The sequence below is a fragment of the Rattus norvegicus genome, chromosome 3, assembly GCF_036323735.1.
Source record: "Rattus norvegicus strain BN/NHsdMcwi chromosome 3, GRCr8, whole genome shotgun sequence".
Classification (NCBI taxonomy): domain Eukaryota; kingdom Metazoa; phylum Chordata; class Mammalia; order Rodentia; family Muridae; genus Rattus; species Rattus norvegicus.
This window is the reverse complement of record NC_086021.1, coordinates 73183233-73202058: the sequence shown is the minus strand read 5'-3', so window position 1 is coordinate 73202058 and position 18826 is coordinate 73183233. Positions and strand designations below refer to the sequence as shown.

Sequence of the window (18826 nt, the reverse complement as noted above, 5' to 3'; positions counted from 1 at the left end):
ATGGGTTGGGACAAGGCAGTGAGATCCCTTTGATAGAAGCATCAATGCTTTGTGATAAAATTCTATGTGTTATTTGTGATTTAAAAATAATTCCAGTCAGTTGTGAGGCATGTCATAACTTATTATGGTCACCAGGTTTTGAAATATGAGCATGTTAATGTAAAGATCTGAATTCCAATTCCATATGAGGTATTCACTAGTCTTGGAAACCTCAGTAGTCATGTTTTCCAATCTGTGAAATGAAGGTTCAAAGAAATCGACCACCTGGAGCTATTTCTGGTTGAAGTGGGATATGGCATATCCCGCTAAGCTCACTGACTGCACAGCACACAACATCCAGTAACCATCAAATAATGATCTCTTTAGTTAGGACTAGAATTTTGAAAACCAGAGTGGATTCAAGTTCGTGTCCTTGTAAAATTATCATTTCTTCTACTTGCCTTTTGATTTACTTTCCTAATTGACAAAGAAAAGGATACAGTTGAATTGCTCAGCTGGGACCGTGTAACAGTGACTAACTAAGCTCTTATGTAGACAGAGAAAGGTCGCCCATCACTGCAATAAGACTTACCAACCAAGTGACCTCCCCTGATCAGATTTCTGGCTGTTTCAAAAGCCCACAGACGATGTTCCATGCTGCGGTTGCTCATTAATTCATAAGACAGTTCATCAAACACTAGACACATTTCATTAGAGTATGAGGAATATTTTATGCCATTGGGGAAGCTTACAGAAGTCCTTGATGTGGGGGGTAGGTAGACTACCTCACAAAGGACAGTTTTCTACTCCCAAATTCTGGCTCTGAAAGTCTACACTGACTCATCTGACAACACCTACAGAGCCACGGCCTCTCTCAGGCTTCTATCTCTGAGTTCAGGAAGTCAAGTGGGCAGAGCTGAACACGAAGCTTTACTAGTAACAGAATATGAATATACAGAGATATAGATATAGAAATATATCTCCGGGGATTTAAGCATATACTTATTCTAAGCATTGTTAGAGGCTTTAGGACATTTGCCCTAAGAGAGGACTGAGCAAGAAGGAAATGATGGCTTTGGCTGTGACAAGTTTATGGCCGGCAGAAGTCTCTACGCTGCTCCCAGAATCCTCAGCTTTTCCAGCAGTCTCTCTACAGACCACTGACATCGGCGGGGAATAACCGTCATCAATTCCCAGAAAAACACACCTCTGTGTGGATGATCCTAACCCAACAACTGCTCCAAGGTGCTTTTTCAAATATCTTAGGCCCAGGGATTATGAAATGGGGTGCTTTCCAATCCAGTGTGCTCAGTGGCTGAGGCAGAGTTTGGGGAAGAATTTGATTACAGCCCATCCAAGGCCCTAAACAAACAAAGAGACAAACCATGGGCAGAGCAGCGTGCAAGGCAGCAGCTTCACAGTGCATATATCCTCTGTAAACTCTGCCACAGCAGCCTTCCTGAGCCTGGGGAGCTCTGCCTCAGAAAACAGTTTGTCTGTCTTACCGCAAAGGACATTTTGTAGGTCACACTGGAAAACTGTTTTATGTTCAAATATTCCTGTATTTTATACAAGTCTATGCCTCTCACTCCATCCCTGACTTTAGTCCTTCTCTTGACTTTATTCAGCAGCCCCTATCATCTTCTGTAATGCCTCTAGGCCATCCCTGACAGAAATTCTTCTCAGGCTTGGCCCTCAGAGATCTTTTCAGGGTTTAGGAAAGATGTTATTTTATTGTCTTCTTGAACTATTTGTAGAGCCCAGACATTGACTCTATCTCATTGTCTCTCATTATTTCTCCTCTTTGGGTAATAGCCTACATGCTTAGAGGACTGTCCCACAGAAAGAAATTCATCAATACCGAAGGCCCATGTGCCCGTGCTTCTGGTTTCCTCATTCTTGGGCTCTGGAGACATAGAGGAAGCTGGGCCAAGTGCTGGTATGAAGACAGAAGAGGGTCACACTGTAAGCCCTGGTAACTGGGTTCACTGTGCACATAAAACAAGATGGGGTTCAGGTGACCCACACATTCCTACTGTGTGATTCAGGTCTAAAGTCAATTGAAGACATGAGGCTGGTAATTATGGAAACCAAATGTAGGAAAGAGCCTCTCTTCTGTCCTGAGAAAGACTGTCAGGAAGTTGAACTCAAGGAAGATTGGGTGACCCCAGTCCATACTCTGAGCCAGAGGAAGTAGTGTTGACATTAAGGTGTTAGTGTATGACACTGAAAGGGAAGGCAGGGGAATTGTGAGTAATTTGCTTTGATTTTTCAGAGTCCAAAGTCTTCAGAAATATTTAATTTAAAAGTGAAACAAAATAACCTTCCAACCTTACACTGCCTATTGAATTTTTGACTTACTAGTTTGACAAACATCTCTTTGGTGTCTGGAGAAATTAAAAGCAGACTCAAGAATAGTGACTCAAGAGCCTTCTTCAAGTTCTGGAAAGACTCAGAGGAGAGAATTCTTTGGAGGGAAGCATGGGGTACATTCTAAGCTTTCCTGAGCAGGTAAGAGTGGGGTGCATTTTGAACTTTCCTTAACAGAGAAGAATGGGCTACATTCTGATCAGGGAAGACTGGGGAACATTCTGAACTTTACTGAGCAGAGGAGACAAAGTATTATATCCTTTTTTCAGACATAAGAAGACAAGGATGAGTGGAAGGAAAATATTTAGCTGTAGGCTGTAGAACATTGTGAAGTTGGCAAGAAAATTGATTCTGGGCAAATGCCTTTGATTTATCGTAGGGAAAATAAACTCTTAAAATAAATGCTTACTTAAGACAAGCATATGAAGAATTCGGAAGCCCTTTTAAGTGTACTGTATAGTGACAGGGTGCATGATACCTCATGTCCTTCATGGAAACCATATGTCGCATGCCTTTAGGATATGCACAGTCTACTCTTCCAGTTCTATCCTTCTTCTGACCTTCCTATCTCTTCCTCCGCCTCCCAAGTCAATTTCTACCTTCCAGAAGCCTCTTTAGACACCCTTAAAGTCTCCTGTCCTGGAGGCCTTGCTCCACTGGGATCCTGGTAGTTTATCAGAAAAGAAATTCACATACTGCTACCTCTCCAGTAACATTTTATCTGACTTTTTTTTCTTTCTCCCTCGCCCCTTTTCTTTCTTTCTTTCTTTTTTTTTCTCCTCACATGCTTCTGGCAATTGAAGGTAGAACAAGTGTTCTACCACTGAAGTCCAAGTTCAAGCCTCTTCTTTATTTTGAGATTGGATCTAACAAGTTGTTCAGGCTGGTCTTGAACCCATGATTCTCCTGCTCCAACCTCCTGAATAGGTGAAGGTACAGACCTAATTGAGCTGAAAAAGCTTGTATCTTAACAGGAATTCTTTATAGCTTTATACAGAAAGCGCAAAGGATGGATTTATCTTCCAAGTGCCATAGTTCATTCATGAGACAGTTGTCCGTGAACAAAGGAAGAGGGTGGAAAGTTTAAGCATTCCCTAAGTTACAAAGGAAGCCACCTCCCTCCCAAATAGCACAGCTCCTCAGCCCAGGTGAAGCCTTATGCTTCTACTAAATTTCCTTCTCTGATGTTGCTATGAGCGTCTAGGATGGGTCTGCACCTATCTTCCAAAATTCTAACCCATTTTTAGAGTCTTTGAACACTGACTATGTTCAGGTATTTTCTTGAGCTCTTTATGTATTTTGAACTAATTTAGCTTCTACAACTATCAGAGGTAGGCAACTTTATATCCATTAAATATAAGATGCTGATTTGTTAAACTATTTGTCTAAACCCACAAGCAAGTGAATGCTCAACTCAGAATAGAAATACAGGGCTGTCTAACCCCAAGGCTTACATAGTAACCATGACACAGGCTGTATCAGGGGTACCTAGTATCACACAGGAAGCAGTTACTCTTTCTGGTTTTCCTTTCTTGTCTTTGATGGTGAATTTTTCAAGTCTATTCACCCAGGTCATCGTGCTCTGAGGTAACGACCTCCTCAGATATTTGGTCAAACATTATTCTGAAATTTTTCTATAAGGGAATTATTTGTTGAAATTTATATACATGTATATTGTTCTAGCACAGGAGTGAGCATCAACCAATCATTTATTTGAAGGCCCTCATAAAACAAAAAGCAGTAAGAATTTTCCTGTCTTCTTGCTTTAGTGACAACATCAGCTCTTCCTGGCTTTCTAGTTGTGTATTTGGACTTGGATGGCTCTGTCCTGTGTCTTCAGCCTCTGTGGGCTTCTCCATTAGATTCTATATACTCCAGAAGCTTCTACCTTTTGATTCTGTTTCTCTAGGAAACTGATTCAGAGAGCCTCCCTTGTTTCCAACCTTGTAAGGGATAAAACCTAGGGCCTCTTTTTTTCCCAGTCTGAATTTTGTTTGTTTTCTAAGTAAAAATTTCCTAGTTGTCAATGGCATGCCAATGATAACTCCTTGATTTACAATCAAGTTCAAAAGTAAGTATCATGCCCGTATCATAGAGCTAGTTGATTACTTGAGTGTGTTCTTGCATATCTCAGAGATACTTGGATGCAGCCCACACAAAAGCAGATTCATGACCCTGATTCTCTTCAAGGTCCCGATGCCTATGAAATATCCCCTATGTCTGAAAGACCAGAAATAGTCTTAACTCTGCCTCACTGCCTCTGTTCCTAACACATCAACATGACCTGCCAATGGGGCTGTAGAAATTTCTCATATGTTTACTTCTTCCTGGAATCACACCTCATGCTCCTCACTGAGACGCTCCTCCTGACCCCTCTGGGTGTCCTTCAGTCACAGTGTGATGGTTTGTATATGCTCAGCCCAGGAAGTGGCACTATTAGAAGGTGTGGTCTTATTAGAGTAGGTGTGGCCTCTGTGGAGTAGGTGTATCATTGTGGGTATGGGCTTTAAGACCCTCATCCTAACTGCCTAGAAGCCAGTATTCTGCTAGCTGCCTTCAGATGAAAATGTAGAACTTTCAGCTCTTCCTGTATCATGCTGGCTTGCCTGGATGCTGCCATGTTCTCACCTTGATGATAATGGACTGAACCTCTGAACATGTAAGCCTGCCCTAATTAAATGTTGTCCTTTAGAAGACTTGCATTAGTCATAGTGTCTGTTCACAACAGTAAAACTCTAAGACACACATGGATCTTCCTAATTTACAAAGCTGATTAAACCACTCAGTGTCATGGCCTACTGGAAGCATTCAGTTCTTATCCAAGTCACAGGGTGTCTCCCAGGGCTCTGTGTGACTTCCTCGTGCAGCAGTGGCCTTGCCATCCACACAATAGCTACTGTCAGTCTTCAATTTCTCAAAGTGCTTCTGCCCATATGGATCCTGTCTAGTACCTATAAAGACTTTTTTTATTTTAGTTTTTAAAATCTAGAATATTTTGATATTCTTCCAAAGTCTTAGTTATCATGCCAAGGGTCACTTTTAAGGGAGACTTTCATGTTCTACATGTCCTTCTAGCAAGCTAGTCAGGGTCCTTTATCTTTCAAGATCATAATTCTTATCTAGATTAATGTGAACACTAATAGATACAATTTATTAGGTATTAAAACTCAAGCATCAACCATAGTGCAGATGAGTTTACAATCATGGTATTTAAATCTATGCTAACTAAAATTATAGCAAAATCTGAGAGACAGGCAATATTATCCTTACTATCTTGTAGGAGGAGCCTAATAGCCCAAACCACAAGCTGAAGGCATTTTCAGTTGTGCGATGATTTAATTCAGAATACTTGGATCTCCCCTAAGACTTTGAACTTGGAGCGAGCTAAAGCCAGGTCTGTTACTGATCAGTCCTTTTAGAAGCCAGCTTGGCATGTACAATGTGCCCACTATGTATCTGCTGATTGGGATAATGAGTATTTGAATGCGTAATGAAGTAGGACACATTTTTTATGTGGAAACTAACTGTGTATTCCTTTTGTTCTGCAAGCCAAATCAGTCACCTATGAGATTGTTTACAAAATTCCAGACAGATGCTTGCAAATGAGAAAAATGGCATTCACAGTCCTAGAGATGGTGTCGAACATCCTCCACTCTTCATTTTGATGACCATCTGCTCCACTTCCAAATGAGGTACCCATTCAGTTTAATTCAACTCACAGTTAAAGATGAAGGGGCTTCCCTCTCCCTTCTCGTCCTCTGGGGCTCCTGAAATAGAGGACTCACACTCACAGTGAGCCACAGGGGCACTTGCAATCTTGGAGTAGTTAGATTCGTACCTGTAGTTGTACAAGAAGCTGCAACTTTCTGAACCTAAACACGAGAGGACTATTTCTTACTTGTGTAGCTGCCCAACGTGGTTTTAATGTTTGCACAGACAGCTTTACCCCCAATGATTTAAGCCCAGCTACTTCCTGCTGGTGCTCCCCAGTCTGCTGGCCCAGCTCTCCCATCATATATAACATGATATCCTGAGAAGGTATATTCCAGTCCTCAATATGGTTTCAAACGAAGTGCATCATTTCCTCTTGTTTCTCTTTGCTAGAAAGTCCAACCCTGAGGACTTCTAAGGGATGTAGAATAAATGCTATTTGTCAGCCCAGAAGGAAAAAAAAAGGAGAAACTAGTTGTTTGAATTTCTGGGTGTCTTCCTTCCACTCCACCTAATCAAGCAAGGCAAAGTAATGTTTGAGGTCAGTACACAGGGCACTGGAAGGTGGAAGGAGAAGCTTCGTCTATGGGTCAGGGAAAAACAGTGATGCTATTAATACGAAATGGTAACACCCAAAAGTCATAACTGAAGCTGATGCCAAGAGAGATTAGGACAGGAAGAAGAGAGGGCAGGAAGGGGTAGAGACAGGGCGGGCGGAGTGAGGGCTGGGAGGAGTGAAAACAGAAAGGGGTGAGGACAAGGAAAGGTGGCTGCAGGATGGGTGAGGACAAGAATGGGTAGGGACTGGAGGGTATAAGACAGAAGGAGGTGGGGCAGGAAGAGTTGAGGACAGAATGGAGTGAGAGCAGGAAGGAGTGAGGAGGGAGTGAGGGTAGGAAGGGGTGAGGGCAGGAAGGTATGATAACAGGAAGGGATGAAGAGAAGGAGGAGTAAGGAAGAGAAAGAGAAGTGAGCCTTTGTATGTGTGAGAGTCAGGCAGAAAAATTTTTGAATAATTTTTTGTCTTGCTTTTTCTGTCTTCCTTCCATAAGTAATTAAGTAACACACAGATTCAACCGTTCACCACAAATATCTTAGTCCCTAATGTGAAAATATGAAATAATTAGGGGATTTGCTGTGTAAGGATTTCAGTGGCATAGACAACTTCTGTTTGCAAGACTGCGCTAATTATAGAGGATGAGTTTGAACAAAGGGACAAGCTGCAATTAGCAGAGTAGCACTTCCTGCAAAGCAGTTTCCGAATTCATGTCTGTACTAGAACAATAGTCCTCTAGGACATCACTTTCCGAAGAAGACTTTGGAGACTTTAGCAACTCCAGATTTGGCCACCTAATACTTGACTATGGTGATGGGATATAGGACATTTACAATCTAGTCTAAATGGTAGAGGATAAATAGCGGGTCCATAAAAAGAGAAGAGGCCTGGTGTTTCTGTGGTCTCCCACTCCTTGGCTTTTTCTCGAACTCTCTAGAGATCATAGTGCATATGAAAGCACCGTCACAGAGCTGGGGCTGTATTAAAACTAACTTTTAATCTTAGATCGATCTTTTCTCTCGCTTTCTTTCCTTTATCAAGATTTCATTCACCTCAAATAAAAACCCTTAAGACTTTGAGAATGCTACAAGAATGGCTGAGATATCAGATGAATGGGTTTCCTCTAAACCCTCAGAAGCCCAATAAAGGCCCTCTCTGCATTAGTGGTTCTGTCTGAGTAGTGTCAAGGATAAGGAAGTACCTGGGCTGGTTAATCCCTGGGGGGCATCTCTGAAGGGCTGACTCAGCCCTTTCCTTCCAAAGAGGAAGAAGATGAACTGCATGCCACAATGCAATGTGCTCTCTCTATGTCTCTGTCTCTGTCTCTGTCTCTCTCTCTCTCTCTGTCTCTCTCTCTCTCTGTGCGTGTATGGGGCCCTATTCTGTTTACAAACCCAACCTTGGGTGCAAAAGACAATCCCTATGCCATGTAAACACTAAAGGTTCTGTAAAGGGTCCTTTGAACATGTGGGTTTCCCTGGGTTTTGTTGGCAGAAAATTAGAAATTGATATGAAAAGGAAAGGGTTCCAAAACTCCTCAATATTACACATTATTTAGGGCAAACTATTGGGGGCTGCTCATCCTTGCCTTCAGGGCAGCTCAGGTTGGGTTGAAATGATGATGGGCCTTAGCTCCTGAACAGGCATTAGGATTACCATATCATATCACACACTTCCTAAAAGACTTCACCTCAGTGATGCTGGTCTCTTCTTAATCACCGCTAATTTCTTAGCTCCAGCTGACCAGCATCAATTGTCCCAGTAGTCTCTTCTATTCTTGACTCTTAGGCCAGAGCCACGTGGCCAAAGATGCTGAGTTCTGTGACTTGCTGGGTTTAGAACACGGCCCCCTTATTCTATTAACAGCTTTCTGTTTCCCCGACTCCCTCACTGCTTAAGCTTGGCTGTCCTGGAACTTGCTCTGTAGATTGAACTAAGACATCTGCATGGCTTTGTCTCCTGAACACTGGATTAAAGGCCTGTACCACCCAGATTTAAGTTTTTCTTCACCTAGAACTTGCTCTGTCCCAGGCTGTCCTTGAATTCAGAGATCTGCTTGGCTTTTATAAGTATGTTCCACCATGCCTGTGCCTAAGCTATTCATGGCCACTGTTCCTCAAGAATCAGATCTAAAGCCTGTGTCTTCCAGCCTCAAGATCTGGATTGCGGAGACACCACTGGAACCTGAAGGAACAGACCAGGTAAACAGGTCTCTGCACCCAAATTCCATGGGAGGGAGAGCTAAACGTTCAGAGAGGCAGACACGCCTGGGAAACCAGAAGAGACTACACTCTGCACACATCTCTGACGCCAGAGGAAAACACCAAACGCCATCTGGAACCCTGGTGCACGGAGGCTCCCGGAAAGGGCTGCACAGATCTTCCTGGTTGCTGCCGCCACGGAGAGCTCGTAGGTAGCACCCCACCAGCAAACCTGAGCCTCGGGACCACAGGTAAGACCAACTTTTCTGCTGCAAGTGACCTGCCTGGTGAACACCAGACACAGGCCCACAAGAACAGCTGAAGACCTGTAGAGAGGAAAAACTACACGCCCGAAAGCAGAACACTCTGTCCCCATAACTGGCTGAAAGAAAACAGGAAAACAGGTCTACAGCACTCCTGACACACAGGCTTATAGGACAGTCTAGGCACTGTCAGAAATAGCAGAACAAAGTAACACTAGAGATAATTTGATGGCAAGAGGCAAGCGCAGGAACCCAAGCAACAGAAACCAAGACTACATGGCAGCATCGGAGCCCAATTCTCCCATCAAAATAAACATGGAATATCCAAACACACCAGAAAAGCAAGATCTAGTTTCAAAATCATATTTGATCATGATGCTGGAGGACTTCAAGAAAGACGTGAAGAACTCCCTTAGAGAACAAGTAGAAGCCTACAGAGAGGAATCGCAAAAATCCCTGAAAGAATTCCAGGAAATCATAAATAAACAAGTAGAAGCCCATAGAGAGGAGTCACAAAAATCCCTGAAAGAATTCCAGGAAATCATAGATAAACAAGTAGAAGCCCATAGAGAGGAGTCACAAAAATCCCTGAAAGAATTCCAGGAAATCATAGATAAACAAGTAGAAGCCCATAGAGAGGAGTCACAAAAATCCCTGAAAGAATTCCAGGAAATCATAGATAAACAAGTAGAAGCCCATAGAGAGGAGTCACAAAAATCCCTGAAAGAATTCCAGGAAAACACAATCAAACAGTTGAAGGAATTAAAAATGGAAATAGAAGCAATCAAGAAAGAACACATGGAAACAACCCTGGATATAGAAAACCAAAAGAAGAGACAAGGAGCTGTAGATACAAGCTTCACCAACAGAATACAAGAGATGGAAGAGAGAATCTCAGGAGCAGAAGATTCCATAGAAATCATTGACTCAACTGTAAAAGATAATGTAAAGCGGAAAAAGCTACTGGTCCAAAACATACAGGAAATCCAGGACTCAATGAGAAGATCAAACCTAAGGATAATAGGTATAGAAGAGAGTGAAGACTCCCAGCTCAAAGGACCAGTAAATATCTTCGACAAAATCATAGAAGAAAACTTCCCTAACCTAAAAAAAGAGATACCCATAGGCATACAAGAAGCCTACAGAACTCCAAATAGATTGGACCAGAAAAGAAACACCTCCTGTCACATAATAGTCAAAACACCAAACACACAAAATAAAGAAAGAATATTAAAAGCAGTAAGGGAAAAAGGTCAAGTAACATAATAAGGCAGACCTATCAGAATTATACCAGACTTTTCGCCAGAAACTATGAAAGCCAGAAGATCCTGGACAGATGTCATACAGACCCTAAGAGAACTTAAATGCCAGCCCAGGTTACTGTATCCTGCAAAACTCTCAATTAACATAGCCATCTATGAAACCAAGATACTCCATGACAAAACCAAATTTACACAATATCTTTCTACAAATCCAGCACTACAAAGGATAATAAATGGTAAACCCCAACATAGGGAGGCAAGCTATACCCTAGAAGAAGCAAGAAACTAATCGTCTTGGCAACAAAACAAAGAGAAGAAAAGCACACAAACATAACCTCACATCCAAATATGAATATAACAGGAAGCAATAATCACTATTCCTTAATATCTCTCAACATCAATGGCCCCAACTCCCCAATAAGAAGACATAGATTAACAAACTGGATACGCAACAAGGACCCTGCATTCTGCTGCCTACAGGAAACACACCTCAGAGACAAAGACAGACACTACCTCAGAGTGAAAGGCTGGAAAACAACTTTCCAAGCAAATGGTCGGTAGAAGCAAGCTGGAGTAGACATTCTAATATCAAATAAAATTAATTTTCAACGAAAAGTCATCAAAAAAGATAAGGAAGGTCACTTCATATTCATCAAAGGAAAAATCAACCAAGATGAACTCTCAATCCTAAATATCTATGCCCTAAATACAAGGGTACCAACATACGTAAAAGAAACCTTACTAAAGCTCAAAACACACATTGCACCTCACACAATAATAGTAGGAGATATCAACACCACACTCTCATCAATGGACAGATCATGGAAACAGAAATTAAACAGAGACGTAGACAGACTAAGAGAAGTCATGAGCCAAATGGACTTAACAGATATTTATAGAACATTCTACCCTAAAGCAAAAGGATATACCTTCTTCTCAGCTCCTCATGGTACTTTCTCCAAAATTGACCATATAATTGGTCAAAAAACAGGCCTCAACAGGTACAGAAAGATAGAAATAATCCCATGCGTGCTATCGGACCACCACGGCCTAAAACTGGTCTTCAATAACAATAAGGGAAGAATGCCCACATATACATGGAAGTTGAACAATGCTCTACTCAATGATAACCTGGTCAAGGAAGAAATAAAGAAAGAAATTAAAGAATTCGTAGAATTTAATGAAAATGAAGGTACAACATACCCAAACTTATGGAACACAATGAAAGTTGTGCTAAGAGGAAAACTCATAGCGCTGAGTGCCTGCAGAAAGAAACAGGAAAGAGCATATGTCAGCAGCTTGACAGCACACCTAAAAGCTCTAGAACAAAAAGAAGCAAATACACCCAGGAGGAGTAGAAGGCAGGAAATAATCAAACTCAGAGATGAAATCAACCAAGTAGAAACAAAAAGGACCATAGAAAGAATCAACAGAACCAAAAGTTGGTTCTTTGAGAAAATCAACATGATAGATAAACCCTTAGCCAGACTAACGAGAGGACACAGAGAGTGCGTCCAAATTAACAAAATCAGAAATGAAAAGGGAGACATAACAACAGATTCAGAGGAAATTCAAAAAATCATCAGATCTTACTATAAAAGCCTATATTCAACAAAACTTGAAAATCTCCAGGAAATGGACAATTTCCTAGACAGATACCAGGTACCTAAGTTAAATCAGGAACAGATAAACCAGTTAAACAACCCCATAACTCCTAAGGAAATAGAAGCAGTCATTAAAGGTCTCCCAACCAAAAAGAGCCCAGGTCCAGACGGGTTTAGTGCAGAATTCTATCAGACCTTCATAGAAGACCTCATACCAATATCATCCAAACTATTCCACAAAATTGAAACAGATGGAGCCCTACCGAATTCCTTCTATGAAGCCACAATTACTCTTATACCTAAACCAAAAAAGACCCAACAAAGAAAGAGAACTTCAGACCAATTTCCCTTATGAATATCGACGCAAAAATACTCAATAAAATTCTGGCAAACTGAATCCAAGAGCACATCAAAACAATCATCCACCATGATCAAGTAGGCTTCATCCCAGGCATGCAGGAATGGTTTAATATACAGAAAACCATCAACGTGATCCATTATATAAACAAACTGAAAGAACAAAACCACATGATCATTTCATTAGATGCTGAGAAAGCATTTGACAAAATTCAACACCCCTTCATGATAAAAGTCCTGGAAAGAATAGGAATTCAAGGCCCAAACCTAAACACAGTAAAAGCCATATACAGCAAACCAGTTGCTAACATGAAACTAAATGGAGAGAAACTTGAAGCAATCCCACTAAAATCAGGGACTAGACAAGGCTGCCCACTCTCTCCCTACTTATTCAATATAGTTCTTGAAGTTCTAGGCAGAGCAATCAGACAACAACAGGAGGTCAAGGGGATACAGATCGGAAAAGAAGAAGTCAAAATATCACTATTTGCAGATGATATGATAGTTTATTTAAGTGATCCCAAAAGTTCCACCAGAGAACTACTAAAGCTGATAAACAACTTCAGCAAAGTGGCTGGGTATAAAATTAACTCAAATAAATCAGTAGCCTTCCTCTACACAAAAGAGAAACAAGCTGAGAAAGAAATTAGGGAAACGACACCCTTCATAATAGACCCAAATAATATAAAGTACCTCGGTGTGACTTTAACCAAGCAAGTAAAAGATCTGTACAATAAGAACTTCAAGACACTGAAGAAAGAAATTGAAGAAGACCTCAGAAGGTGGAAAGATCTCCCATGCTCATGGATTGGCAGGATTAATATAGTAAAAATGGCCATTTTACCAAAAGCGATCTACAGATTCAATGCAATCACCATCAAAATACCAATCCAATTCTTCAAAGAGTTAGACAGAACAATTTGCAAATTCATCTGGAATAACAAAAAACCCAGGATAGCTAAAACTATCCTCAACAATAAAAGGACTTCAGGGGGAATCACTATCCCTGACCTCAAGCAGTATTACAGAGCAATAGTGATAAAAACTGCATGGTATTGGTACAGAGACAGACAGATAGACCAATGGAACAGAATTGAAGACCCAGAAATGAACCCACACACCTATGGGCACTTGATTTTTGACAAAGGAGCCAAAACCATCCAATGGAAAAAAGATAGCATTTTCAGCAAATGGTGCTGGTTCAACTGGAGGGCAACATGTAGAAGAATGCAGATCGATCCATCCTTATCACCCTGTACAAAGCTTAAGTCCAAGTGGATCAAGGACCTCCACATCAAACCAGATACACTCAAACTAATAGAAGAAAAACTAGGGAAGCATCTCGAACACATGGGCACTGGAAAAAATTTCCTGACCAAAACACCAGTGGCTTATGCTCTAAGATCAAGAATCGACAAATGGGATCTCATAAAACTGCAAAGCTTCTGTAAGGCAAAGGACTCTGTGGTTAGGACAAAATGGCAACCAACAGATTGGGAAAAGATCTTTACGAATCCTACAACAGATAGAGCCCTTATATCCAAAATATACAAAGAACTCAAGAAGTTAGACCGCAGGGAGACAAATAACCCTATTAAAAATGGGGTTCATAGCTAAACAAAGAATTCACAACTGAGGAATGCCGAATGGCTGAGAAACACCTAAAGAAATGTTCAACATCTTTAGTCATAAGGGAAATGCAAATCAAAACAACCCTGAGATTTCACCTCACACCAGTGAGAATGGCTAAGATCAAAAACTCAGGTGACAGCAGATGCTGGCAAGGATGCGGAGAAAGAGGAACACTCCTCCATTGTTGGTGGGGTTGCAGACTGGTACAACCATTCTGGAAATCAGTCTGGAGGTTCCTCAGAAAATTGGACATTGAACTGCCTGAGGATCCAGCTATACCTCTCTTGGGCATATACCCAAAAGATGCCCCAACATATAAAAAAGACACGTGCTCCACTATGTTCATTGCAGCCTTATTTATAATAGCCAGAAGCTGGAAAGAACCCAGATGCCCTTCAACAGAGGAATGGATACAGAAAATGTGGTACATCTACACAATGGAATATTACTCAGCTATCAAAACAATGACTTTATGAAATTCGTAGGCAAATGGTCGGAACTGGAAAATATCACCCTGAGTGAGGTAACCTAATCACAGAAAAACACACATGGTATGCACTCATTGATAAGTGGCTATTAGCCCAAATGCTTGAATTACCCTAGATGCATAGAACACATGAAACTCAAGACGGATGATCAAAATGTGAATGCTTCACTCCTTCTTTAAAGGGGAACAAGAATACCCTTGGCAGGGAATAGAGAGGCAAAGATTAAAACAGACACAGAAAGAACACCCATTCAGAGCCTGCCTCACATGTGGCCCATGCATATACAGCCACCCAATTAGACAAGATGGATGAAGCAAAGAAGTACAGGCTGACAGGAGCCGGTTGAAGATCTCTCCCGAGAGACACAGCCAGAATACAGCAAACACAGAGGCGTATGCCAGCAGCAAACCACTGAATTGAGAACAGGACCCCCGTTGAAGGAATCAGAGAAAGAACTGGAAGAGCTTGAAGGGGCTCGAGACCCCATATGTACAACAATGCCAAGCAACCAGAGCTTCCAGGGACTAAGCCACTACCTAAAGACTATACATGGACTGACCCTGGACTCTGACCTCATAGGTAGCAATGAATATCCTAGTAAGAGCACCAGTGGAAGGGGAAGCCCTGGGTCCTGCTAAGACTGAACCCCCAGTGAACTAGATTGTTGGGCGGAGGGTGGCAAGGGGGGGAGGATGGGGAGGGGAACACCCAAAAGAAGGGGAGGGGGAGGGATTAGGGGGATGTTTGCCCGGAAACCGGGAAAGGGAATAACACTCGAAATGTATATAAGAAATACTCAAGTTAATTAAAAAAAAAAAAGATCTGGATTGCAAGTGTGTCCATTTCTGGATTGTAGTTTATTCCAGATTGGATGAATTGCAATCCAGAAATGGAGGACACACTCGTGATATTAGCCAAAAAAAAAAAAAAAAAAAAAAAGAAAAGAAAAGAAAAGAAAAGAAATACAACTCACACATCATATGAAATTCAACAAGAAGGAAGACTAAACTCTGGATACTTCAGTCCAATTCAGAAAGAACTCAAAGGGGAAGAAAATAATCACTGAAGTAGAGGGAGGGAAGGATCTGGGAGGGAGAGAGGAGGAGGACAAAAAAAGGGGGCAAGATCAGGTGTAGGAGGAGACAGGGGTGGGGGAGAAGTACAGAGGGTCAGGAATTTGAACAGAGGTGTGTAGCAGTGGGGGATGGGGAGCCAGGGGTAGTCATTAGAAGTTCCCAGATGCCAAGGACTCAAGAGATTCCCAGGACTCAACAGGAATGACATTAGCTGAAATACCCAACAAAGGAGAGAGAAAACCTGAAGAGACCATATCCAGAAGGTGTGCATGGCCCCCAGTTGAGGGATGGGGCCACTCACCCTTCTCAAAAATATTACTCCAGAATTACTCCTATCAAAAGGAAATGCAGTGACAAAGAGTGGAGCAGAGACTAAAGGAAAGCCATTCAGAGACTGACCCACCAAGGTATCCATCCCATTTGTAGACACCAAACCCAGACACTATTGCTGATTCCAAGAAGCACTTGCTGACAGGAGCCTGGTGTAGCTGTCCTCAGAGGCTATGACAGAACCTGACCAATACATATGTGGAAGCATGCAGCCAACCATTGGCCTGAGTGCTGGGACCCCAATGGAGGAGTTAGAGGAAGGACTAAATAAGCCGAAGGGGTTTGCAACCCCATAGGAATAATAATAATAATATCAATCAACCAGACCCTCCAATGTTTCCAGGGACTAAACCACCAACCAAAGAGTATACATGGAGGGACCCATGGCTCCAGCCACATATGTACCAGAATATTGCTTTATCTGGCTTCAATAGGAGGGGAGCCCCTTGGTCATGTGGAGACTTGATGCCCCAGTGTTAGGGGAATCCTAGGCTGCTGAGGCAGGAGCGGGTGGGTGGGTGGGGAAGCACCCTCATAGAAACAGGGGGAATGACCACAATTACTCCAACAGAGCCAAACCTCCTAACAGTGCCACTCCCTGGGCTAAGCATACACAAACCATCACACTTGGGTACTCATACCTCTTGCTGATACCCAGGTCTAGTCATGCACACCCTGATGCTCATCACAGTTTTTAGTTGTGCTATTATTTTATTGTTGGGTTTCTTTTTTAGTTGGCTCCCATTGATCTCTTACAACGGAAGACAGGGTAGGCTTTGACCCTGTGCTCAGTCCGCCTTGCATATTTAAATGCCGAATGCATTGGTTTAGATTCAGAGAGTATTATGGCTATAACAGCATGAACATCTGGTGACATCTGTCCTTCTCGGTGACTGCTAACTCCACCCCGCCATCCCTCTTCTTACCTCTGTCCAGGAGGGCATAAATGAGTGAGCATGCTGTCAAGAAGAAAAGGGTCCAAGTCCACCCATAAAGAAAAGACAATGGAAACTAATATAGCTGGTGCAAATTGCTAAAAACAAAGACACACACACACACACACACACACACACACACACACCAACACACACACACAGAGGTCCACAGTGCACTGACATTTTGTTGAGTTTGATTTTGAAAAATCATCTTGTTGGGAATTAACTCAGAAAACCCCCTTCCCATCAACCCCTTCAACAACAGGTTTCCTCATGGTCCAGCGGACTCTTAGAAGGCACTTGGAGATAGCTGGCCATTTCATAGATAAGGAGATGATAGTTTAGGCAGGATAAGGGATCTGCAACAGTACATAGGCAGGTGTTGGCTAAGAATCAAGCCAAATCCAGTGTCCTCTTGTAAGGATTGTGCTCTTACCAAACCACACTGCAGAAAGTTTGCAAAACATTTTATTGCCTTATGCTATTTAGTGTAAATCACATATGAAGGTGCTTTCTGCTTGTTGTCCTTCTTATTCCTTTCAGTAAAATTATTTTAACAATCATTTGCATTGTAGATATTTTTAATAACCCTTCCATCACTTTCATATACAAATTTCTTATGTTCAACTTAAGTAAGAATTGATTGGAGTATAATTGCCCTGTGAGGCAAGGTTATTTCACCAAAGATTCAAAACCAATTAGCAATGGCTTTAGAGAAATGGATTTTAAAAGGCATCATCTCAGGTCACCTGAAGAGCACTGGTTGCTCTTCCAGAGGTCCTGAGTTCAATTTCCAGCACCCATGTGGTGGGTCACAACCATCTATAAGGTGATCTGATGCCCTCTTCTGGTGTGTTTGAAGACAGCTACAGTGTACTCATACACATTAAATAAATAAATACACAAATCTTTAATGAATCCTAGCAGTTCATTTTCAAGGAGGCCATTTACCCAAAGCAGTCCAAAGTTTCAAAGACATCTGTAAATATGGTGTTTAAAGCTGTAGTTATTAATCAATGATTCTTTTTCTTCTTGTCTTTCATAGCAAGGGGGTTTTACATACCAAAGCAGGTAGACACTAATAAATGAAGGTCAACATTGCTTATCATTCACTAGTTATTACAGAATAACTTCCAGTCTTATGTCATTGCAGTGACTTTCCTCTGTGACCAGATCCACATAGAGCACTGAACTCTTCTCCTACCTTTTGGACCAAGCTTGCTGCCTTTCTTCTCACTACAGCTACAGAACATGCAGCTTCGTCTCCATTGGTCTGTAGAGATCTGAGAGGCTCACTCCAGAAGCCACTGAATGCCGAATTGCAGAATCCTAAGGAGAAACCAGAAAGAGGGAAAAGTTTATATATCAAAGAAGTGAATTGGGTTTGAGAGAACAAAGACAGAATCCCCCAATTTAAAATGTTTTTCTAGTTACAAGAATGGGGCATGAGCAAGACTGGAATATAGAAGTCTTGAAAGCTTAAAAGAATAAAAGGAAGTTTGAGCCAGTTCTAGGGGAGGATGTAAAGCCAGGTCAGTAGGGCAGTGGATTGGTAATGACAGTGTCTGTCTAGTGATCGTGTGACCTGCTAGAGAGCCAGCTGTGACTCAGGCCAAGCTGATGGTTGCCCTCGATACCATAAGGAAAAAACAGGCCCAATGATGTCATAGATTCAGATTTTCAAGGACACTAGAAATATATACTCTATGTGGAATTTATTGACGTGTACATGTTAGGATTTGATTAAATAAATGGAACTTCATATAGGCACACGTAAAGCCAAAGGCTACATAAGAACCAGAGTTATCCATGATGTAGTGCAATGGTTCTCAACTTGTGCATCATGATCCCCACACGCTAACAGATATTTACATTATGATTCATAATAGTAGCAAAATTATAGTTATGAAGTAGCAATGAAATAAGTTCATGGTTGGGGTCGTCGAAGTGATTTTTTTTTTAACATGGCTGTTGTTTTTGTGTAACGGATGCTGTTAGGTTCAGCTTAAATATAACAGAACCTCCCTAGGTTCCACATGCAAAACAAGGAAAATAACAGTGT

The 18826-nt window shown here is 41.7% G+C and overlaps 1 protein-coding gene across 7 annotated transcripts in view; it reads right to left on the bottom strand.

Moving 5' to 3' along the window:
• Positions 1–18826, bottom strand: part of B3galt1 (Beta-1,3-galactosyltransferase 1) — a 573038-nt gene that overhangs the window by 32389 nt on the left and 521823 nt on the right. For all 7 annotated transcript variants that reach the window (XM_017591942.3, XM_039105589.2, XM_017591945.3 and 4 more), the window contains one exon: positions 17969–18093. The gene's annotated coding sequence lies outside the window, so the exon portion shown is untranslated. The remainder of the gene's footprint in view (positions 1–17968; positions 18094–18826) is intronic.